Source organism: Cygnus olor, chromosome 2 (genome assembly GCF_009769625.2).
Source record: "Cygnus olor isolate bCygOlo1 chromosome 2, bCygOlo1.pri.v2, whole genome shotgun sequence".
In the NCBI taxonomy this organism is placed as follows: Eukaryota; Metazoa; Chordata; class Aves; order Anseriformes; family Anatidae; genus Cygnus; species Cygnus olor.
Window position 1 is genome coordinate 158,283,873 of NC_049170.1, and position 24,012 is coordinate 158,307,884.

At 43.6% G+C, this 24,012-nt stretch overlaps 1 protein-coding gene across 7 annotated transcripts in view; it reads right to left on the reverse strand.

Moving 5' to 3' along the window:
• The window catches only part of TSNARE1 (t-SNARE domain containing 1), a 461,283-nt gene that overhangs the window by 363,607 nt on the left and 73,664 nt on the right, over positions 1-24,012 (reverse strand). Inside the window, exon 1 of one of the 7 annotated variants that reach the window (XM_040547411.1) lies at positions 7,600-7,695. The exons of the other annotated variants lie outside the window; for them this stretch is intronic. The gene's annotated coding sequence lies outside the window, so the exon portion shown is untranslated. Of the gene's footprint in view, positions 1-7,599; positions 7,696-24,012 lie in introns of those variants that run through there. 7 annotated transcript variants of the gene reach the window in all.

Here is a 24,012-nt window from a genome sequence, read left to right on the forward strand (position 1 = left end):
ATTCGTGATGACAAAACCTCCATTTCTCGGTTACCAACTAGAGATACATTTTCTGAAGTTTTTAATCCAGATAAAATCCTTGTATCAAGCAGCCTGACTTTCTTCATAAAGAGAGCAGATCATTTCACACAAAACATCTCTACACATCAACCCCTACAGACTCTGGTCAGACCAGGTCACCTCTTACCAGAAGAGACTTTGAGGCTTCAATTAATAAAGGATCAGCCCCGGCCACTCTTTCAAGAGCTGCATCTTCTCACCTCTTGAACTTCGCTGTTTGATCTCCCTGCTGCCTCTTAACCTTCCCTCAGATGAACTGAACAGATTGATCCCCTTTCATTTCTCGTTAGGTGACTTGTTTACCAGCACACACAAATCACAACAAGAAAGGAGAATACTTAGTATTTGCTTGCTTTCCGTACAGTTGCCTCTGTTTCCCTCTCTGTAAAATGGATGGACAGATCTAGAGCCCTCCTTTTTGCAGGGTACCAGGATTAACCTGATTAATATCAAAGGTTTGGGTTTGTTACTTTTTTTCTTTTTTTCTTTTTTGATGCCATGAGACAAAAAGAAATATTTACAAACTATGCTGTACTTCCAAAACTTCTCTAATGGTTTGTTCCCTGGACTTGACTCTGTCACTTACGTCACAGATGTGCCACTTTTCACCTTCTGCAGCTTCTGTTTTGTTCACCTGGAAAAATGCCCCTCTCCTTTTTCTCAGAGCGCCTGAATTTATGAACAAGCTCTACTGCCGAAGCATTTTTTATAAATCAATGGTTTTAACACTGAATTGGTGTAATTGCACAAATCCCCAAGTGCTTACTGAGCCTCGTAACGTGACCGGTAGAGGTCAATCAGAATAGCTGTAGGGGATGACTTTCTTCTTTTTCAGGCTGTGGCTTTGAGGTAATTTATGCTCTTCTAGATCTTCTTTGATGCTTGTAATATTAACGTTGTGTTCTCAGGTGGCTTCGGGCAGGCAAGGCGAGGACACAGCACTCCGAAGCCGATGAAATGACTGGCAGGAGAGTGGTCCAGGACGATGCCCTACGTGCAGCAGGGCAGGGGAGGCAGCTCTCCAGGCAACGATACACGTTTCCTTCCACTTTGCTTCCCAAGTAAGTTTTAATGCTGATGGAAGGCCCTTGGAGACTGAAGTCATCTCTGCCCCCATGCCCTGAGGAGCAAGCTGTCTAGCCCAGGTTGACATGGCACAAAATAAGGCAACAACATCATCCAAATAAAACCAAAAAAAAAAAAAAAAGCCAGGAATATATATATATATAATCAGACCTTGTACAAATTGATTTGGCTTCCAGAAGCTTCTAGAGACACATATGTAGTACTTGACAGGCACAACGTCACTTATGACTGTAAACAACCCGATTCAATACACTGAAGCACGCTCCTGTCTACCCTCCTCCGGCTGAAGTGTACTACAGAGTGAAGCGAACGCCCACAGCCTTAAGGCTTTGTGGAGTAGGTGCAAAGTAAAAACAGCTCCAATTATCTAAGAAACAAGCTGCTTCTGCTCTTCTGGAGATTTGCTAAGAAACAATGAGAAAATTCCCTTCCCCTCCCCCCCCCATTTTTCTTTGTCAAAGCCTTATTTCAGGAAACCATCTGATTACTTTTAGACAGATCTGTTTTGTTCTTTTTTCTTCCCTGCGGTATAGCTGCCATCATACATGTCTCCAGAAGCACAGCAGTTTGTCTCAGGAATAGATCCTATCAGGACAGACTGTGAAGTCGGAGATAGCAGGATACGATGGCCCTGGAGTTTTACGGAGATATATACCGAGCCACAGAGAAAGTCAGGCGGTTCACTGTGCTTCTAATTTGGATGACACTAAGGGCTGTGGCTGGCCTCAGCGCATGTGATTAAACTGTGTTTTATCTCATTTTTCCACCAGCCCCATGGCACTACGCAGAGCCAACATGAACCGTTTCTACCTAACCCCTTCTTTCATCAGTCAGTTACCTCCATTATGTGCAACAACTGCCCCCATCAGGTACACCAGACCCCTTCTTGTCAATCACAAGTCATCTCCAACCCCACCAAGCTCACGAAGGCGCAATGTGAGACCTCCTGTTGACGTTAGGGGACTTCAGATCTGATGGATCGTCACACAACATAAAGGAGAAGAAAATCATAAGCAACAGAGATGGGAAGGAATGAATGCCTACAAGTCATCTGTATTCATTTCATGTCGCACAACTGTCTGTGCGTCGCAGACAGGAAGAAGAGAGGTAAGGCAAGCAATCTGGAAGCCTGTGGTGCTTCTTTCAAGTCAGTCCCAGTTGCCACTTCAATACGCAGTCTTCTTCCACATCGACCCTACTGCATGTCTTCTCACTAAAGAATTGAAGACAGTCTTCAAATCTTGCTGAGAGGCACCAGAGACAGGTTGGCCTTAGGCAAATACCAAGAATAAGGACTAGAGGTATATTCTGTTTAACTTGGGAATCTCAGATTCATAGACCCGCCATTTCAGCTAAATAAACTTCTTGAGAGCAAAAGTAGCTGGTTAGGGCTGCGAGAGAAAGTCTTCCATCAAAAGGATCACAAATGCCATGGAAAGATGGATGCCTTCCATCTTCAAAGCAAAAGGCAGTACACACTGAAACACTTTGGTTCCCAGGAGCAGCAGCTGAGTGTGATAAATGACAAAGCAACTGCACAAGCAAGGTCAAACCCTCAGGACCCAAATTTCTTTTCACCTGGAGAAACAATCAGGCCTCCATGATACGGAGGCATTTAGATCAAGAGAGAAGAAGGAAGACCGAAGATGTTTTGGAGTCTACTGCCACTGAGTTGCATGTAACATTTTCTTCTGTTTATCTTCAGGCTAAATGGGAAGCACTGCTGAGATGACTTAGTGCCGGGTCATCGTTAGCTCACTTTGATAGAGATGTGATGTCATCTCTCCTATTTTTTAAACTGACATTAAATAACAGTTAAACAACATATCTCCTGCAGGAGAACAAGACCTAGACAGTTCCCAACCCTGAAATTCTTCAGTACAAATGCTCTGAATGTGCCTGTTCTAATCTACCAAGGATTTTATCTTTTTTTTTTCCCTGTATTGCCGCCTTCTATTTGCTGTTTTGTGCCATGTTGTCTACTTTTTGTGAACCCTGCATGCTAGACATCCATATGCTAGACAAACACAGAAGTATTACATATTTCAGTGAACAGCAAAATTAAATTTCCAGTCAGTTCAAAATCTAGGTTTCATCTGCCTTTTCAGCGGTTACAAAAGAGGAATATTAATGTTTACTTGCTGTATAAAAAAAAAAAAAAAAGGAAGGAGCAAAACAGAGAAGAGAGAAAGAGAGAACCGGTGTCTAGTTGTCTAGTTTGCTACGCTGAAGTTAAAGCAAACTTATTAATTATAAAAGACAAACATGCATGAATGGACAAAGACTAAGTGCAATGCACTAGGTCAGCTTAACAAAATTAAAAATGGCATTTATAAATCAATATCAGATTTCAACAGACTAAGGAAAAAATACATCTGACAACCAGTTCTGAGTCCATAGGAATGTCTTCACTGACACACCTGCAATGCTTTAGGGGAAGAAGAGGCAGGATAAAATGGAATGCTTGAATTAATCAAGTAATAGACTCCTAAATCTGAGGATCCTGCTTGCCTGGAACACAACTTCACTTGTTTCCAATGTACCACTTCCCAAAGGAGATACACTGCTATTCACTGCACGTGATAAGAATATACATCAGCATAAGAACTCATCTACATTTATGTTCATCAGTAGTTTTACTATAAACAAATCCTGCAGAAGGCTAAATGAGAAGCAGCACGGTCTAGCAGAAAGACACAGTACATGGTGGAAAACTCAAGAATCTACTTCTCCCTTTGGGAGCAGTTCACTGAGAAACAGTAAACAACTTGGTGTCTTCATTTCAGGATTCCTACCAAAGCCATGGGAAATGGCAGCAGTCAGTTAAGCACAGCGTAACTCAAGTCAAAGGACAGATATAGAGAGGAGAGAATTAAAATATACCGCATTGGCCATATGATGGACAGCAGTCTCCGAAGCCCAGTGTCGATGGGGATGAACGATTTTCTTCGGAGCTATTCTGCTTGTTTGTGTTTAAGTGGGAACTGAAAGAAAACCACTGAGATACTGTGCAGCAGTTTCCCAGTTTCTTTCCAGGGAGAAGCCAGAACTCAGGAAGGCAGAAATGAAACAAGCTCAGAAATCAAATGTCAGCAAACATGGGCAGCCCAGGTGAACCACCGACAGATGCTGAGCCTTGGCAGGAGCCAAGAAGTGTGAGTTGGGGCATCCCCAGGACACCCTGGAAGCAAAGGCTACCTTTGCCAAGCCAGAAAGCTGGAGCCACAGACCAACATAACAAAGGAGAGAAACAGTGATATCTGCAAATATTTTGTGGATAAAAAGAGGAGAAAATAATTCAACACAATCCCAGGCTGTGACCAGCTTTAATATGCACGGTGTCAACTACTATGTAACCATCACCGAAGCATCCCCCAGGTCCCCCAAGATGACAAGGACTAATGATTTCAACCACAGGAGCCACATTTACTTGTGCATCTATGTAAAATACCTTATGAATACTGCATCCAAATGTGTACTTCCTCTCTTTATGCAAATAATCTTGTTCACAAAGAGGTGAGGATGGCAAACTTACACATACCACCAGCCTCTGCTAGCAAGAGTCCTTCTGTTATTTCTATTCCTTGCTCTTCCCATTGCACTTCTATGGTTACTCCAACTAGGCATCTGCATATAAAACTACAGAAGACTTCGAAATGATGGCCACATTGTGAGATTAAATAAAATCAACTAGCAAAAATCCATGTGCTCCACTGATGAGAAAATGCAGAAGATCCTCAGGATTGCACAGAGACCTATGGCCATCTGTCAGAAACCACAGCCTGTTGTCAGCAATGTCTGTGAGCCAACTTTCCCATCAAATTGAAGTAAATTTGCTAAAAACTTTCCATTGTGCCAGTGCACACATTAAAAAATAATAAAATTAAAAAGCATGTTCAGTTTTTCAACTCATCCACATTCTCCAAGACCCTTCACTGATGGAGAACACGGTTGAAAGGGAAAGAAACAAATATTAGCTCTATCTTGCAAGGAAGGTGAAGTGGTTTGTGAGGCTCTGCCTAGCTGGAGGAGCATCTGAGATTAGAAACCCAGCGGGTCTCAGTGCTCTGTTCAAATGTTCCCACTTGTTGATCCCTTGATTATTTCAAGAAATCCTTAACAGCACACTAATTCACCGTTCACAGAATCACACAGAATCACAGAATAGTGGAGGTTGGAAAGGATGTCTGGAGGTCATCTGCTCCGACCCCCTGCTCAAGCAAGGAAACCTAGAGAAGGTTGCCCAGGACCATGAAAGACAGTTCACAAAAGGATTTTGTGTATTTTTAAACCACATCACAATCTTTGTGAGTTAGAAGGGATGATGACTGCCTTGGCTAGCTGTATTTCAACTTTTTACCACCCCAGATAAAAGACATCAAAAAATAAAAAGTTTTTAAAGCATGGGATGTTCCTCAGGAGGTGAAAAGCCACAGTCAAGTAAAGAATTGTTGGGGTGCTTACAAGGCAACAGGATGAAAATTAAGCAATGTGGACTGAAGAGGAACATGGGATAGAGATGTTTTAGACCACAGTCATTCACCAGAGGGATGCAGTGGAAGAATACAACAACAAATTTGCCTAAATCCTAAACCTTAACAAAAACCCCTTGTCATCAGGGGACAGGAGGCCCTACAGGACAGAGAAGAGCCTCCTGCCACATCTCCTGCTTGCTGCAGAGCATGGTAGGCAAGTGGCAGCACTAGCATAACACGAGAAAAAGAGACTTCACAGGTTTGAAGGCTTACAAGCAAAGATGACAAGACAGCGCACACGAAGCCTGCTGCAGCATCTGGATGTGTAAATACACGCTGTCAAAGGAGCTTGTCTTCTCCAGGCCAGCTCTGCTTGGAGAGCGTTTGTCGAGGAAAAAGTGGAGGCAGCTAATGGCATGAGACAGCCTGATGAGAGCTAAACCCATCACATTCTCAACTTTCTTTCACCCTAATGACAGATACATTTGGGGTGTATCCACCATCATGCTGAGAGAACTATATCGGTGAGGCCTGCTCTGACACAGCTACCAGGCAGTTATGAACCATAAAAGCCTCGTTTCAGCTCGTTTCCCAGCTTCAGTATCATTCACCGCATACTTTGGGACTTCTTCCTGCTGATAAGCTCATGTAGCACATGATGGCACCAAAGGGAACCAAGTGCAAATATCAAGGAGAAAAGCAGCTTCGCTTCAGCGTGTGACTCATGCGAGAACGCCAAGCCCTGAGCAAGCCAAAGCAAAACAGCTGACTATCAAACTGTGCCTGTAAGCTCAAAGTTGCCCTTAAAAATACAGACTGCGAGTTTTCACCAAAAAAAAACAGAGTGTTTTTTATACAATTTGCCATGGGTAAGACCCTGATGAAGACAACACATAGGGTGAGATCCATTTGCCTAAATAACGGCAAACAAACTACAAACAGACTTGGGGGATGCTGGAGATGCTGGAGAGCAGCCCCACAGAAGGCAATCTGGAGGTTCTGGTTGATGGCAAGTTGAATCTGAGCCAGCAGCGTGCCCTGGCAGTCACAAGAAACCGTACCCTGTGGTGAAAACTCAAGCACGGCACTGCTGGCTGGGCGAGGGAAGGGATTGTCCCAATCTGCTCTGTGTTGGTGCGGCCTCACCTTGAGCACTGTGTGAAGCTTTCTGCACCACAATATAAGGATATAAAATTATTAGAGAGTGTCCAAAGGAGGGTTACAAAGATGGTGAAGGGTCTGGAGGGCAAGGCGTATGAGGAATGGCTGAGGTCTCTTGGTTTGTTCAGCCCAGAGCACAGCAGGCCGAGGGGAGGCCTCATGGCGGCCTGCAGCTCCTTCACGAGGGGAGCGGAGGGGCAGGCGCTGAGCTCTGCTCTCTGGGGACAGCGACAGGACCCGAGGGACCGGCATGGAGCTGGGACAGGGGAGGGTCAGGCTGGGTGTTAGGGAAAGGTTCTGCACCCAGAGGTGGTCAGGCACTGGGACAGGCTCCCCAGGGCAGTGATCACAGCACCAAGCCTGCCGGAGTTCAAGAAGCATTTGGACACCGCTCTGAGACATGGGGTCTGATTCTGGGTGGTCCTTTGTGGACCCAGGTGTTGGACTTGATGATTCTTGTGGTTCCCTTCCAACTCAGGATATTCCATGATTCTATGAGATATAGGTGTCAAGTACCACCTGAGATGCCCTACGAGGTTTATGTGGGGCTAGTAGACCTGAAAGGGACCTTCTGGGCTGCCAGGAGAGGAGAGACCAGCGTCTTAAGGCACCTAAATCTCAGTGAGTGTCTGAGCCTCCATGGCTGCTGGTAGGGATTTAAGTCAACACAGTCAGTGGAGCCTGGAGAGGAAGTCAAAATATGCAGGAGGTGCTTACTTTTCTTTAAAAAAAAAAAAAAAAAAAAAGAGGGAATGGAGGAAGATGGCAGCTTCTAGGATGCAAACACACACAACAGACAAAAAAAAATAAAAATTACCTTTAAATTGCTCCTCCTCATCTCCCTGTTCTGTGCTCTAATTCTACCAATTTCCCTCTAATACAGCAGAAGAATTGAACAGGTGAAGTCTCTTCAGGCTGGAAAAAGAATGACAGGATGGGGAAAAGCCCATAAAATATCATCCTCTGACATACTGAGTGGCCAGGAAAAAGCAAACTACCCCAGTGCCAGGGAACACAGGTTTAAAACTGCAATGGGACCAAGAGAATAAAAATCCGTCAGGTGGTATTAATCAGAAATGTATCACCTCTGACTCAGGGAACATGGAAAACACTGGAAGAAGCCTTGCTCTGTTTGCCGTCATGCTCTTCACTAAGCAACCACGACTCATCACACAACTGGACAGGAATTGGTCCGTCTTACATGGACACATCTCTGAACTGACCCAGTTTGCCTCTTTATATGACTGTCAGAAGGAAACTCCGCAGGTAAAAACAGAACTGGACTTTTCAAGACCTGCCAGGACACCTGAAATTCACCTCTTTTGGTCAACTGCTTTGTCTTGCCTCTTTGGCTACTAAGTGCTCTTTGTGTGACCTACTAACTTGGCCTTCAGATCAACGTTAGAGCCAACTCTGAGACCCACATTTCAAGATAACTGAATTATCAAGTATTACAAGATCTCCTTCACCAAAGGGGAAAGAGAAACACTTAGCAGAAAGGAGAGAGCAAGAGAATCACCAGCCACCAAAGACTAGTGGCTGAGCATCCTTCTATGTTCAGGCAGGCTCGAATCTAAATCCATCCACGCGTTAACGAGGGTAAACATAGTCTTTAGAGACTGAAGTAGGGAATGGGCATGAAAAAGTTACAGATGCTAAGCCCACATCCGATGAAAAGTGGGCAGCTCTGTACTACAAAAGATGAACCTGTGTTGCTCTTGAAAGAAATAGTGTAATTAAGCTGTACAATTGCACACCTGCCAAGGAAGCATGGGAATCAAGACGGTTCTGCGGTACAAAAGTATTTAGGTCCCAAATAAGGTGAGGCGAGAGACAGACCCTGTTGTGCTGTATTTGCTTTCAGCCTGCAATGGTAGTGCCAACAGCACTTTCATCACACAGGCATTCCCTTAAAAACACCATTCCACAGAACTGCAATATTGTGTGGGCATGCACGCATGTGTAGAAATACATACTCCCACACACACCGTTTTTATTTTCTAGCTAAGCTCATCTAAACTCACTGGCCCCATTTTTTAGTGTTGGTTTTTAGTGGCTTGATTCTACATAAAGGATAGCATTCATATTTGAGAATTATTTCTTTCCACTCTTTGTATGCATGCAGTCAGTTTTTACCTATGTTCTTTGTCTCACAAACTTCTTCAGCTTGAAGAAAGCATCATTCTGAAAACAGAATAAATAAAACATAAAATGAAGGAGGCTCTGTAATGGAGTTAGGACATGGACCAAAAGAACTTGTAATTCAAATGTTCTATTGCACCATTTGCTTGTGTTACATTCAAGGCTTTGGGAAGCCATCCAAACCTACACAGACATAAAATAATCCACGGAAATTACAGCTGCAAGGTGCCAGCACCAAAGGAAAGTGCTTTGACTGGAAAATGAAACTGAAAACCCAACGATAAAGTGAAAAATATGGAACAGCTTGTGCGGGAAGAGAAATGGTGAATAGAGGAGATCCGACAGAAGAAAATATAAAATCAAATGACAAAGGGAGGGAAAACAGTCCCATGCAAAAATGAATGGGACAAATGTTGGAGCAGTTTTGATCCCTGCCAGTTTGTTGTTTTCTCCCCCTCCTTCCTCTTATCTCAGTGTAGGACCTAGGAGATCCCTAACAGGCTTGGCCATTTTCTGTCCTTTGTGAATCAGCCACAGAAAAGTCTAAAATCCCAAAAGCAAGGTAAAACAGAGAGGGCTGGAGACATACAGGCCTTACGTGGCTTTGGATCAGACAAAAGCCCCTGGTGAACTGATCACAGCCGTAGGGCACGGCTCTCTGACACGGATCATCACATGGGACATGAGGTCCATGTCACCTTTCACCTCCCTTAAAGAGTTGTGCTGCTTTGGGGAGCTCTTAGGAGAGCCCAAGGGAAAGGACCATGGTGGTTGGTGAGTCCCCAGGCACCTAAAGCTCTCTTAAACCCCATAACAGAAAGTCCAAGGACTTATCTCTTACTTTCCAGAACCACTCTCCAAGCTCATAGCTCTTCTTCTCCACCATTTATATTCCTCTTGGAAAATAACCTGATTAAATCACATTTAACTTGGGGAAAAAAAAAAAAGAAAAAAAAAAAAGAAAAAAGATGAAAACTCTGGCTTTCAATTTAAAGAAGATAGAAAAAAAAAACAAGCCATTGTAACTTTCAAATCAAAACCCAATCTCACTATGTTGTAAGGAAGGAAATGAAAACACAGCTGCTGGAGCATAACCGAAATTGTTTGAGGTCAAATATAACACCAAACAATTCAGGCAATTAAGATCATGGGAGCACAGGGAAGGTGCAAAGAGTTGTGTCTAAAGGGTTCTCATTCCAGGATGAGACCAAGAGTATTTATTCAAATTGAACGCTGCCTCCCTCCTTGAGCTGCCTTAATCCAAGGATTAGATTTGTTATCCACACAAAGTATGAGAATCTAGCCCCTAATGACTACATGCTCATAAAAATCAGAAGATACTGTTGTTATTTCAACTAAGTATCATAAATAACTGTATCAATTACGTTTTACCAGGCACTGTACATATTGCGAATGCTTGAGAATAAAATTGTTCCATTGGAAAACAAAGTATGTGCAAGCTCCAGCAGGGATGGGTCGTCCCATTTTAAAGTGCTCTAAGGAAATACATGCCCCTACCAGCCCATTACTTTGCAGGGAACGTTTCAAAATCAATTTTCGAATACTCAGTCCCGAAAGTTGAGATAGCTGCTCTCTGCAGATAAAATTAAGGGAAACTATAAAAGAACGAAAGGCTAAAAAAAGAAGTATGGTCCAGATGGATTCCCGGCTGAATTCTGTAAAATATTTACAGATCTTCTGTCACCAAAACTTACGCTTCTTTTTGATGAGGTGGAAACCAAAGGCTCTCCACCTGTCCTTTAAAAAAAAAAAAAAAAAAAAAACTCACAGAAGATATAATGTTATTACAAAAAAGAAAAAAAGGCGGACAGAGACTTTCATCTCATCTGTAATTACTGCAAGTAACTCCAATTAATCAATGTTGATTCTACAATTCTGTGAAAAGAGATATTGTCCCTTTGCTTAATTTAGCACAAAGTTATTCCCTGAATTCCAAGTTCAAGAATTTGTTCATTAAAATAGACTTAGCTCGGATAAGCATAGGCTGATACCACCATCATTCATGTAACAAATTAACAGTCTAGTCCCATGACAGCGCTGTCTCTAGATACCAAAAGATACTTAATCACGTGTCACAAGGATAAAACATCCACTTTTTCATTTAAGATTAGCCAAAAAAAGTTCTCAGTTTACTGCTCTTAAACACTGATGTTCTGTTTGCCAAAACTGGGACTGCCCAAGAAGGAGGGAGCAGTTTATACATCAAGGACACGAAGATCAATTTACGTTGGTTGTGGACCTCCAGCTGATACTGAGGAGGAACATGGGATAGTCTTTTATACCACAAAGAATCCTGCCATGCTAATCAGGAATTTTGGAGAAGGGTTGCGACACCACCAGTAATCCAACCCTTTTGTTTCAGGGTATGCACCGAGGCAGTATTTGGTACCTTTGGATTTGATGTAGAAGGGAGAGGAGGTAACAGCATGAAGGCAGTGGGCTGAAACCAGGGGATGAAGGTCCAGGTCATGGCTCGCGGGCTTCTTGTTCAAGGCTATGCATCTTTCTTCCTCCCTTTTTCCCCAGTAACCCAATAAAAGATGTTAAAACACAATTTCCCTCCATTACGATGCATGAATTAAGCTTGGATCTTTGTATGTTGGGTTTCCTCAGCTCTGTGCAATACAAGTAACTACCTCCCCTAGCATCTCTGCAGGCAGGTTAATAGGAAAACAAACAAACATACCGACCCATTTCACATATTACCACAAAATGGGAATTTACAGCAAATTAGATGTTAGGGGTTTCTTCCAATTTTTTATTTAAAGCTGACCTTGGATCCATTATTCAGTGCAGCATTAAGCTTTTTAGAAGCAAAAGAAGATACTATATAATGAATCGGTCTCCACTGGATGTTGACTTGATGAGCACTACAATTAATTCACATTAACACGCTGCGCTTCCCTTCACACTTTCAGAAATGTCTCTCTAAACCAATCTATGATTACCAGTCATACAGAAAAGCTTCAGAAAAATACTCCTCCACAAGCATATGGCAGAGCAAATTTGTCCAACGTTGCAGGCTTTTCATGGCATTTATCTTGAGGAAGGTAGTACACAGCGACATAGATGTCTACACGTTGGCTACGCTCATAAAGGCACAGAGCTTTTTGCTACCCCACTGTAGCGTGCCCCATCTCCTTAGGACAGCATCCTGCTTACCAGAGGTGCTTCAGACAGATCGGGACTGTCATCAGCCACCCAGGATCTCATCTGTAACACACATCCTCAAAACCAAGGCCGTGCTTTCTAGGAGCCGCACTCGACCTCAACCACATGCCATGGCAATCAAATTCAAGTGCACTTCTTCAAAACCATCACTTATTTAAAAAAAAAGAAAAAGAAAAAAAAAGAAAATACAGTATGTTTAGCTAAGCACTTCACAAATGACATGACTCCCATACTCAATAGTACTAAAAACATATTGAAAAAGTGGCAATAAACAGCACGGTCCCACCGCAGCCTTGCTGCTCGTGGTGCTCCTCCATCTCAAAGTACGCAGAGCAAGGGAACAGCATTTGTTGCACACGTTAGCTGTCAAAAACACAACTTCAGCCCCTGGTATGAGTTAACCTTAACCACTGAGGAATCCCTCCTGTATCCGCATGCTGTCTCACAACACTCCGAACCAACTCAGCCTTCCCGATTTAACCGTGTGACACTCGCTCTTGGGCATGGTGAGATGGAAAAGCTCCTAAAATAACAACTTCAGACAGTGTAATTTGATTAAAGCAGGCTGACCCTTGCTGCTTCTGCTCGTGTTCCTCCACGGTATCATTTTCAGGTATTCAGTTCTCTATCTTGCAAACTTCCTTTTTCTTTCCGTCCTTCTAGTTGTCTATACACGCACAGCTTTAGAAATATATATATATAAAAGTGAACACAGATAAATCCTCAAGGCATTTCTCTCCATGCTGGTCCAAATCAGAACAGTAGAAGAACAAGACTTTTCTAAGTGTTACACTCAGCAGTTTGAAAGAGTGTGCGAAGTCTTCCTTTACGGGCTATTTCATTAAAAAAGGTACAAGGACTAACAATGCCTCACGTCTACAGAGAAACCTCTTCTAGTTCAACTGATAGTTCTGAGAATTCAGGGTCCAAAAGTTCTTAATAACTGCTACAAAACCCACACAAACACCAAAACAAAAGCTACCTTTTCAATTTGCTGGGTTAAAAAAACCTTCCGATGCAGATGCCTGAGGTTCAGGCAAGCAGCAGACCTGCAGAGTAGGTGCCGTTTCTCCTCCTCCCTGACTTTACCAACTATTTTAAAAAGCCTCACACCTTATCTCATCATTGCTGAAGCATACAGCTGCTGCTCTGAAGAGGCATTAGTTAAAACAAAATGCTCACGCATGCCCTGTCTCTCTGCCACAGAAGCCAACAGAGATAAATTAAACTTGAAGGACTCTCAGGAGCTGGAAACTCCAGATTGCAAAATCTAAACTGTCTGAAATCTGCATTTCGAAACGAAAAGGCCTGTTTAGCTTTCAGGCATTTCGTTTTGTAGGATTTTGCCAGTACTGCACACACGAGGTTGTCCTTCACGGAATAACATTTCAGCTTTGCATGTAAGTGAATCTACATATTTTACATTTTAAATTAAAAGTTATATTAATTTTTATTTTATACATTAAGTAACCTTTACAGTGACCCAAAAAGGAGACCCCCACCTTTCAGCATTTCTTTAAAACACTGGGACTTCTTAAATGAGTTCCAATCTATTATTCTAACTGCAGTATGGATTTTTTCATCTCTCATTTGTTCATCTCAAGACAAAGCTATAATGAACTGAATAGAGCCACAAAAATTCCCCCAGAAAGCAATCCCTACCAGCCACTACCTGAATGCCTCTGGAGAGGACAAAGACCTGCCCACAATTTCAAGCTGTGGTTTCTGGAGAGCTTTTTCCTTTCTTAGCTCTGCCAGAAACCTCCATCCTCACAGGCCAGCCCAACCTCTCCTGCTGTTTTACTCAGGGGAAAAGCAGAAGCCACATCCACCATCCCTTGAAGAAACTTGTCAAGCCTTTTCATTTAACGAAGTCAAACTGAAACATTTGCATAATTTTTTGATGCATGACACGGCTAAGTCAGCCTAGACCTTTTCAGCCAGCACCGCAGACGGGCGTGCAAACTTCATTACACTTCAGAACAACCATCAGTAGAAGAGGAAAGATGATTTTCCTAAAAATTCAGTAAGTCAGCGTCAACCTTTCAAAAGGGACTGAGTTATTTCACCCATCAGCTCCTCAAAAGAGCAATCAGATGGTCACAATTTCTGTTTGCCGTCTAGAGTGAAGGTCAGTTCTCCCATTAGGGAAGCTCTGATAGCCCACATGGATGGACACCATCAAAACGTCGTCTTTGCATATTCAGGACGTGATGTTGCCCGGCTATAACCTCTGCAAGAGGGACGAGCTGAGCGAAGGAAGCAGCAGCATTCAGCGACACACGGGGCAGGATTTCCAAGCTGCAGACAAACCAAGCAGTGTGCAGAACAAGAGGATGCACCAGAGGAGAGAAGACTGGCACTTGCCTATGAAGAGTAAGGAAAAATTTCTCTTGAGGGACTTCAGTCTGACTGGCATATGCTTGAAGTCTCCTGCTGCCAGGACTAAAACATCCTTAGAATTATTTAATATTACAGATGACAAGCTTCCTAACTCGGAAAGGATTGTGCAGCTCAAGGGAGTTTTGTGTTAGAGCTCATCTTCATATGGAGGAGTTGATCAAAGAACTGGAAATGAGTGGCTGCTTGAGTAAATGTGACCTGTTCACTTTAAAAAAATTAAAAAAAAATAAAATCACAAATCTAGAATAATAAAAAAAATCAGTAATATAAATCAGTAATCAAATCAGTAATATAAGTCCTTGCTTGTTCTAAAAGGCCTGTTTTATAAAGTAGAAAAGGAGCGGGGAGAACTGAACCCGTTAAAGGTGCACAAAATATCAGTGATAAGTAGGAATTTGGCAGGTACCCCTTTTTGGATGTCCACAATTCTCATCTGGGGAAGGCAACCCATCTCACATGTGGAAAAATAGACCTTACAATACACTTACAATGCTCATATATGAATTGGTGGGGAAAAAAATGGACCAGTTTGGTAAAATAGAAAACAGCACGCAGGACATTTACCACCACCAAAAAAAAAAAAAAAAAAAAAAAGGCAAAGGTAACCTTCAACAGAGTTTGTACACGACAGGACAGAAGTAACCAAACTCAGAAATAATTCAGGAAAATCATTATACATTATACAACATTCATAACTTTTTTCTACATTTGGAAAATATTTGGAAAACATTCAAATGCACAATTTCACTGAAAGCTGGTGGAAATTGTTGTTCACCTCATCAGTTGCTCAAAAAAGTTCAAAAATAGCAGCTTAGATGTGATTAAATCCAGCAAGTGTCGGTAACATCCGCACCAACGTAGCTGAAAAAGCCAGCTAAGCAGCGATTTGGCTCATTAGTGCTGATTTGTGACACCATTTGGAAAAATCAAGGAAATTCCAGAAGAAAAGCTAACGCTGAATCAAAGCTAAAGGGTAAAACAGATAATACACTGCTCATTAGTGGCCTGCCAGCCTAACAACAAATCCAGAAAAAGAAAAAGGAAAAAAAAAAAGAAAAAAGAAGTAACAGCTGATGTTGGACTCAGTTATTAAAGGAGAATATTATCATTTCCCGAAGCAGTGGCCAACTTAACCCTTCTGGTTTTCTCTCCAGCAAATGATAAGCTCAATACATTGGTTCTCCAGATGCTGGTAACGTAACGCTCAGCCAAAAAAAATAATTATTAAAGATTTAAATCAGTATGGATTTATGGGAACTATGGCTTATCAAACTGCGTGATGAATTTTCTTTCCCGATGATCCCAAGTGGCACTGATAAGGGCGATGACACCGCCGTGATGCACGCAGAGAAGTCCACAAGGCACGGCACCATCTTGAGTGACCAAACACAAAGATCAACAGATCCCAGATTAAAAATTTTATCGACCACAAGACGTCAGGCTGTAATTATGTGCATGCAATTACCAGAGCTGGGACATGACGGCTACTTCTGCACTTCTCCAAGCTCATGGCCATGTTAGGTACAGATACCAAGTCCAACGAAACATGGACCAAGCATCCAAAGATGACCCAGAGAACTACTCACGTACTGAAAATAGCAGTTTTTTCTAGTCCTGTTATACGTCTTGCTTCACCAAAGGTAGATTTTGGTGCAACTCTACCTAAAAGGTGATGTATCCAGCACAGGAGTTATCATTAACTGCCTCTTTAATTAGCCAAACAAGCCAACTAATCACAGGTAAGCTTGAAACTTGGTGACAAACTAGAAATCAGGAGATAATTTCCATCGGCAGGGACCATTACCATTGGAAAAAATCCACTGTGGAGATTTAAAAAAAAAAAAATGTAAATGCAATGAGGGATGATCTAAGTTTAGATTTCCCTCCCCTGCTTTAAAAATATGCTTTACTTCAGAGGGAAAATACCTGAAGGAAAAAAAGACTTAAGGTATTTGCTATATAAAAAGTCAGGTTAGATATTGAGAGTGAATCCTTCTGGCTTTATAATCCACTTCTCAGCTGCCACTGAAATCATTGGAGCTACACTCAGTGGCAGAGCTCAGCACAAACATCCCTGCAAGGACCATAACTGCCTTGGAGGATTTTTTGGGAAAGAGAGAGAAAAGCTCTGGAGAGGCTTCAAGCAATGTCACCCAGCCTCTTCATGGCTCTGCAGCGCGTAGCATCATCTTCATTAGCATCTGGGTGCTACTTTAACAACTTTTTTCTATATGAAGATGATTTTGCCACTGACATTCTTGATTAGAGCTGAGCTAACTTGATTATTCGCTGGTAGCCCGGTGTGATTTTGTAGGAAACAAACGGATTTGGGGCAGAAATGAATTTTCGTTTTGATCGAGTTTCTCCAGCATTTCCGTAATTCTCTTCTCAGAGCAGTAGGCTGATTGTAACTGTGATAAGCAGCTTTCCCCATCTCAGTCCTGCCCACTCGTTTCTCTTCCCTGCCTTTGCTTCAGTTCCTCTTGCCTTTCCTTCATTACAGACATCAAATTAACCACTTAATTTGGGTGCCTCCTGCGAGGCACCTTGTAAGGGTGAAGGGCACTGGCCTTGAGCTTGCATCGACAAACTCTTTGGTGCACCGAAACTACACAGGGACACACCTGAAGTATTTTTAGCAACAAATAATGAGATAAAAAAATGAGTAAGATAATCCCTGAAGCAATCAGCTGTCTCACGAAGCCCACTAACCCTCATCTTCTGACAAAGCACCCCCCATCACTTCCAGCATCTTGAAACTTGCCCAATCCCTATTTTCGTCTGTGTTTTTAATGGCTATAAAAATTACAGTCTTTGAGAAGATGCCACTTCTTCCCTTATCCTTCTTCCTTCTCTTTTTTTTAAAGCATTATCTTCAAACTCCATTTTGTGATGCTCTTTTAAGCCAGTGTCAGAGTCCAACCCTCCAGGTCAGCAAGCGTGGGAGCCCTGCATCCCGAGCGTGTCCCAGCACGGGAAGGCTGCCAAAACACCTTTTTTTGAAACTAATTATTTCGGAGGCAACTGTCAGCACCTTTCTTTTGCTAAGTCATTGCTTTCCCTGGGCACAGGTGGGATAACGCCGATTCGTATCAAACACTTCCAGTCTTCTCACCAGTGAGAAGTAGGAACCACAGGTGGGAACATGAAAACACTAAAAGCTCCGTGAAGTCTCCACTTGACCAAAAGGTTAATTTTGGTTAAGGTTAAACCCTTAATTAAAGGTTAAGAGGTTAATTTTGACTAGATTACTGGGATCAGTTTGGGAACCGCTGTCTTGCATGCAGAAACAACAAAATTCTTAAGAGAAAGAAGACATCACCTCCCCCCAGATCCTGCCCAAACCCCCAAATCACATGTAGTGAGCTCCCTTCTGGAGGTTTATTGGGAACCAGCAGCTGGAGCCAACAGCAGTGCCTAAAGACATACAAGCTTTCCTGCCTCAAGTCCTTAAAAAAGAAATCATCCTCTTCCCCAGTAACTATTTACATTCTACCCTTGCTTCTATCTTCGTGGAAATGTTTAAGTTACACAAATAAATCACATCCTTACTCTTCTCCATTAAATATTAAAAAGTGGTACTCTTTTTTCTTGTTTGAGCTTTTTGTTCCTTTTTTTTTTTTTCATCCATAAACAGAATGCAAAGGAAAGACTGTGTTCAACTTTGCATTAGCGCTGCTCTACCTGAATTATTACTTTACAAAAATAACATCTTTCTCGCCTTTCCACAACATTAGTTTGCTAATGGGAGTTTAAAATATTCTGGGTATCTCACCTACTAGTGTTTCTTCCAGGAAAGCACGACTACAAGCAAAAATCTCTTATGCAAGAATACGTAAGACCCTTAACGTTACCCAGCGTAGCATATACGGCAGTAGAAAAAAAATAATTGAATAGATGCATTAGACCAGGGGACTTGCACATACAGAAACTTAGAAAATGTGGGGTGACAGATCCCATTTTAGGTCACGGCTTGAAACAGCTGCAGGTTTTCTTCGTTACAGCAGCTCTGGGACCTAGAAAGGAGTCAGAGATGATGTTACACGGGGTTTGAACTTACAACAGAGCTAAAAGGGAAAAGAGAGGTTTGCCATTCTTTCTAGATCTCCATGTATAAAGGCCCACAAAGGATCCCAGTATCTTTATTTGCTAGGATCAGAGGAACACTGCCACCAAACCAAACCCCTGGGAATGCAGGGAAGTGGCAAGGAGTGATCCACGTAGAAATTATCACCAGCTGGAACCGAATGTACCTCAAGGCCAGGAGGAGCCACGGACAGGGGGCAGGACGGCAGAGAAGTCGTCTCTCCTTGATGCACCAGGAGAGCAGCAAGGTCCCAGCTCTCAAAGCACCCCCAGAAGCACACCCAGGTGGGTTCCTTATGCAGGGCACCCCCACTGCTAAACCCATCTCCAGTTTTGCTCCTGTCCAACCAGGTGCCTTCGCTGGCCTCCTCACCTTGGTGAGGCTAAAATAATCTCCTCTCCATCCTTCTCCCATCATCTTCCTCCGTCAGAGGTTTGGGTTCCATCTATGTAAGTCTTCCCACTCCGTTCTCCTACCTTAAGGATGCTCGTATTTATTTCCTTGAGGCACCCCAAAGAAACAGAAACCAAACACAAATTAGCCTCAATCGACTGACCAGGGATACTCAGACGAAGAAGGGGGAGCTTGAAGTCCCCAAAAAGATGGAAAAAAAAAAAAAAAGACAAAGTTCAGCCATGCAGATTCAAGTGAGCAAATGAAGGCAGGTCAGGGCTCTGGGGTGAGCTTCACCTTACAGCAGCAACAGCCATCGGGGAGATTTTATTTATCGAGAGGTTATTTTAGCCTTGAAAACCAGTTTGTGGGTCTCTCTCCCCCTTCCAGAGAGACTTTTCAGGTGCATCGACATGTTCCCAGACATGCCCTGACACGCATGAACAAGAGCAATGATGGAAAGAAAGCATTTCCAAAATGAAGAGGTGGGGCACGAAGCTTAAAGGTGCTTCACATAGCATGGTCATTAGGATAGAAAACCTATAAAGCCTGCCCCTTCCCACCAAGAGTTGCGGTTCCAATGGTTTGCAGACACATCGACCTCCTCCTCGCTCTCCAAAGAGAACCGAAAGGCAGCAAGAGGTATAAAACACGGCAGCTGAAAGATGAAACAGTCGGATTTATGCATATATAGCTATCTTCTTTTTCAGTTCTGACTGTCATCTCAAATGTTACCCAGGACCAGAGGAACTTTCCTCTCCTGAGTGCTCCCCATGGGCTCGTTCCCAGCTCTGCATGCACCCGGTCATCTCCTGCAGCTCCCGTTTGGGTTCGTGGGCTCATGGCATGGGGACAGGGGGCTGCTCCCACATCCTCCTCTTCCAACCAGCACCGCCCGTTTCTCCAGCTTTCATATATGCATCTTGCCCTACTCTAAGCAATCCAGAAGGTTCATGCAAAAAAACATTTTCCCATACCCTGAGAGTCAACCCTGATGTTCTTCCTCGTGCCCCCCATTCCCTCTCAAGTCGGTTTCTGACTTGCCAAGCCCCCTGTAGCCCATCCCTTCCTCTCTCGCAGCACCAAGACATCCAACACATGATCAGCCCTCAAGATGTGCCTCCACCACCTGAAATGACCACTTTCATCACAGAAACTGTTTTTTTCACTTGCATTTATACAGCACCTGGGGTCCCCAAATTGCTTTTTAAAAAGGCAAAATGGAATTACAGAGAAATGCACGCACACACAAAAAAAAAAACCTATGGAAAGGCCATGCTATCAGATAACGCTCAAAAAAATGAAGCAACTAATACAGCAGAAAGACAAGTCAAAAAATAAATAAAGAAAATCCAACCATCTGCACTCACCCCAGCTTTGGTTTTGGCTACTAATGTACAAAAGACGGCTACGCAGACCTGCTCAAGTTCAGATGAAACCACCTTCCAAGCCAAGTTAAGAAGAACAATGTTAGTCAATGGCATCTGTAAGTTATGACACGAGCTCTCATACAAATGCACGTACATGGATGGATCTCCACTGAGAAAGTATTAAAGAAAATCACCACCTTTGTTTCTTAAAAGATGGCTATTTAACAGGTCATTTCAGTGTCTTTCTGGCTATATGCAGCAGAAAGTCCTCTTCTTAAAGTCTACAAGTAAGCTGTACAACCTGCTTTGATTTCTCTGGGAACCTCCGGCTGGGAAAGAGCACCAAGGGAAGGGGCTGGCTGAAAAAACTGACCCACGGTATTCAAGATCTTGCAATTTTCAGCTCAAACTCCCCACTTTGACTTCTCTGACACACGGTACCTCCCGCTCACCTTTTATCAGCTCCCCCTTTGCTAAGCAGGTTAGTGCCAGGGGTTTTAACAGCCCCGCCAGGTGACCCATGGGGTAACACCAGTCCTATCAAATTCCTCCTGAAAATTCCCCAGTCCACTTGCTCATCACATTGGGCTCCCATGCACCAGCACGGCGTGACAGATGGATCTTTAAATGTTAAGCAGCAATTCATTTCTATCAGAAATGAGACAACTGGAGGAAGCAAGAAGGGCATCCCAAAAGAAAAGAAAAAAAAAAGCAGAGAGCTGCTGATGGAGCGGCAAGGAGGCACATCCTTCTCCACCTCTTCCTGTGGAAGAAGGAAAGAAAGCAGGAGGGAGGCAAAGAGAAAAAGAAAAGCAGGATAAAATTTCCCTGAGGACATTTATTGACTCCCTACGCTTCCCCCTACGGACATTATCCACATCTCCACATCTGCAGCCCCGTCTTTGCAAGAGCACTGCTTACCCGTGAGCTGCTAAAAAGGTTATGGATGCAGGGAAGGAAAAGGGGATTTAATGGAAAAACAAAACGCAGAGCTGCCAGCGAACAACGTCCTCTGGGCAAGGGCATTTCATGCAAAACTCAACTTCTTCGTAGAAGTTCATATAAATAAGCAAATACCTAAAAATAAGATGTTTTACCATCCTTTACAGGATGGAGGAAGACCCCTAACATTATTTTTTGTAACTAGCTCGGTTTTGCAGTCCCTCCGCATACACCCTGCATTCCCACATTACCATCCAGGAGCTCCAAAATGCCAGGTCTTTTATTAAAAATAACACCCAAACGCATTTTTCTTCGTTCCTTCCCAGCAAGAGGTGTTTCTTTCTGGATGAGCATTCAGACTGCTTCGGCGAGCAGAACTGGCTCGCTTCGCCCATAAACTACCGCATCTCTTCTACATTATTCATACTCTGAATTGCTATTTCTCCGCATTACCAAACAAGAAAAAAAAAAAAAAAAAGTCCAGGACTTCATTTTGATGTCTTTTAGTAAGGTGAAAATGCTGTCGATGGATTTCCTCCTGAAGCAAAAAGTTTGCTGGACCGACGGCCCGCTGTAATTAAGGTTAGAAACCTCAATTAAACAGAAAAATCCAGCTTCTGGTATTTTGTGTCTTCCCCTGACAGAACTGCTGCTTCTGTGTGTGATGGGTGAATTACGGAATGCTGCCGGATAGAAAGTGTCACATAAATATAAAATGACAGGGATTATTAAAGATTATTCCGAGTTAAAATACACAGGCTGCAGCGGCAGCTTCCTGAAGGTCCTGGACCAGCAGGCAGGGAATCCGAGGTGGGAAAGATGTAATTAGAGGCAACTCCATCCCTTGGCCTGCCTGCCATTCACATCTTTTGGGCATTTCTCATTGCCTGAAGCTTTCACCAGCTTTATATTGACAGATGAAGAGGGGAAAAAAAAAAAAAAAGGAAAAAAAAAAAAAAGCTTTATCTAGGAGCTTTTCCACATTAATTAAAAAGCTGCTGATGAGACAGAAGCAACAAAACAAGTCGCAACCTCAAACAGTGGCAGGTGCTGAAAAACACCGATATTTCTTGCCCCGGGGGAACTTTTCGGGATGTGTTCAAGTTCCCAGGAGCTGCATTTTCCTGCCTTTATTTTGCACTGAATATGAGTGAAAAAAAAAAAAAAAAAGAAAGAAAAACCAACTACAAAGACACAACAGCAAACGAGAGAAGAGCAAAAGACAGCAAACCAGCCACCAAAAGCAAAGACAGGCATTTCCCAGCTCTGGTTGACGGCCAGCTGGGCTGCACCGAGCGCTCACCTGTGATTTATTTTGGTATTTTATTTCTCTGGCAGCTTCACCTCCATGGTCAACGCGCATTGCCTCGTGTGGGGCTGCAGAGGAGAGCACTCTGCAGGGAGGGACCACGCGGCAGCAGCGTGCACGTGGGTAAAAACCAACAGCATCAAATGAGTAAATAAAACGTGTGCTAATATCCCCATGTATTCAGGTAACTTCACATCGAACCTGCTCGGTGTAACGCCTCGAGCAGCAGCAGGTCAACCAGAGCGAGGGAATGTCCCAGCTCGTCCCACCCCATCCGCTGCCTGCATTGACCAATTCCCATTGCAGACCTAAAGACATGTTGGCCGCAGGCAGATTGTCCATCTTCTCCTGAAATCCGGGTGAGATGGATGCAAAAAGCCCTGGGATTTCCCTCACGCCTCACTTTGGGACTACAGAGCATTTTTTATTCTCAGTTTCCTTCACAGGCTTGGCGTTTATTAAACACTGAAGACAGGGCGGGAGGTGCAAGAAGGGAAACATCACACGGTTGTAACACCTAAACCAGTACCTTGTAGAGCTGCAGGGGACAAGGACAGAAAGATGAGGTGCCCAGGAGCAAGCCTCTACCTTGAATTAATCCTGCTGCTCCTGCACACTTCGCCAGCACAACTCCAGCCTCCGACACCTTCAGCATCAGGGGCAGGAGCTGCCAGGCCCGTGCCCCAAGGCGTACACCAGCAGGACAACAGAAGGAGGAGGGATGAGCATGGCGAGGCTGGAAATGTCCTGGAAAGGTGAGTTTTTGCACGACATGGGGCTGCTGGGGTGCCAGCCATCCACGGTCAGGCTCCTGCAGCAAAGCCAGCCCGTGTAAAACACCGCTCGCCTCCCTCACTGAAAACTGAGATTTTCATTGCACCTGGGAAACGGATAGGGACTGAAATCCTCAACCACGTGCCACCGTGTCACTTCCAGAGAGTCGCTTTTCCAACTACTGCCGTACTTCAAATGGCAGCTTTAAAGGTTATGGCTGAGGGGGCACTCCAGCGAAGTCCTGGGTGGACTTGGAGCAAAATAAAAATACACTCACGAACAAGCCAGAGACAAGAGCGAGGCGAGGAGAGCACTTCTGAGCAATCCCCACAAATACCCACGGGGCTGCTGCCTTTCTTAGGAAGCCTTCCTGCCGCCCTGCCTCGTGCAGCACTCTCCCGAACTCATTTACTAGCAGGATCATTCATAACAGCACCCAGGTTCAGTAAACAGCGAGGCACATCCTAACACAAGGTCAAGAGCAATCTAGAACGGCAATTCGTATCTGTCCAGCCAAGCAACACGAGTGTACAGCACTGCTCACATTTTCAGGCAAAATGTTTCCGTTTTCAGATAACTGCTACCGGCACTGAACCGCTCGCAAATCATCTATCATGA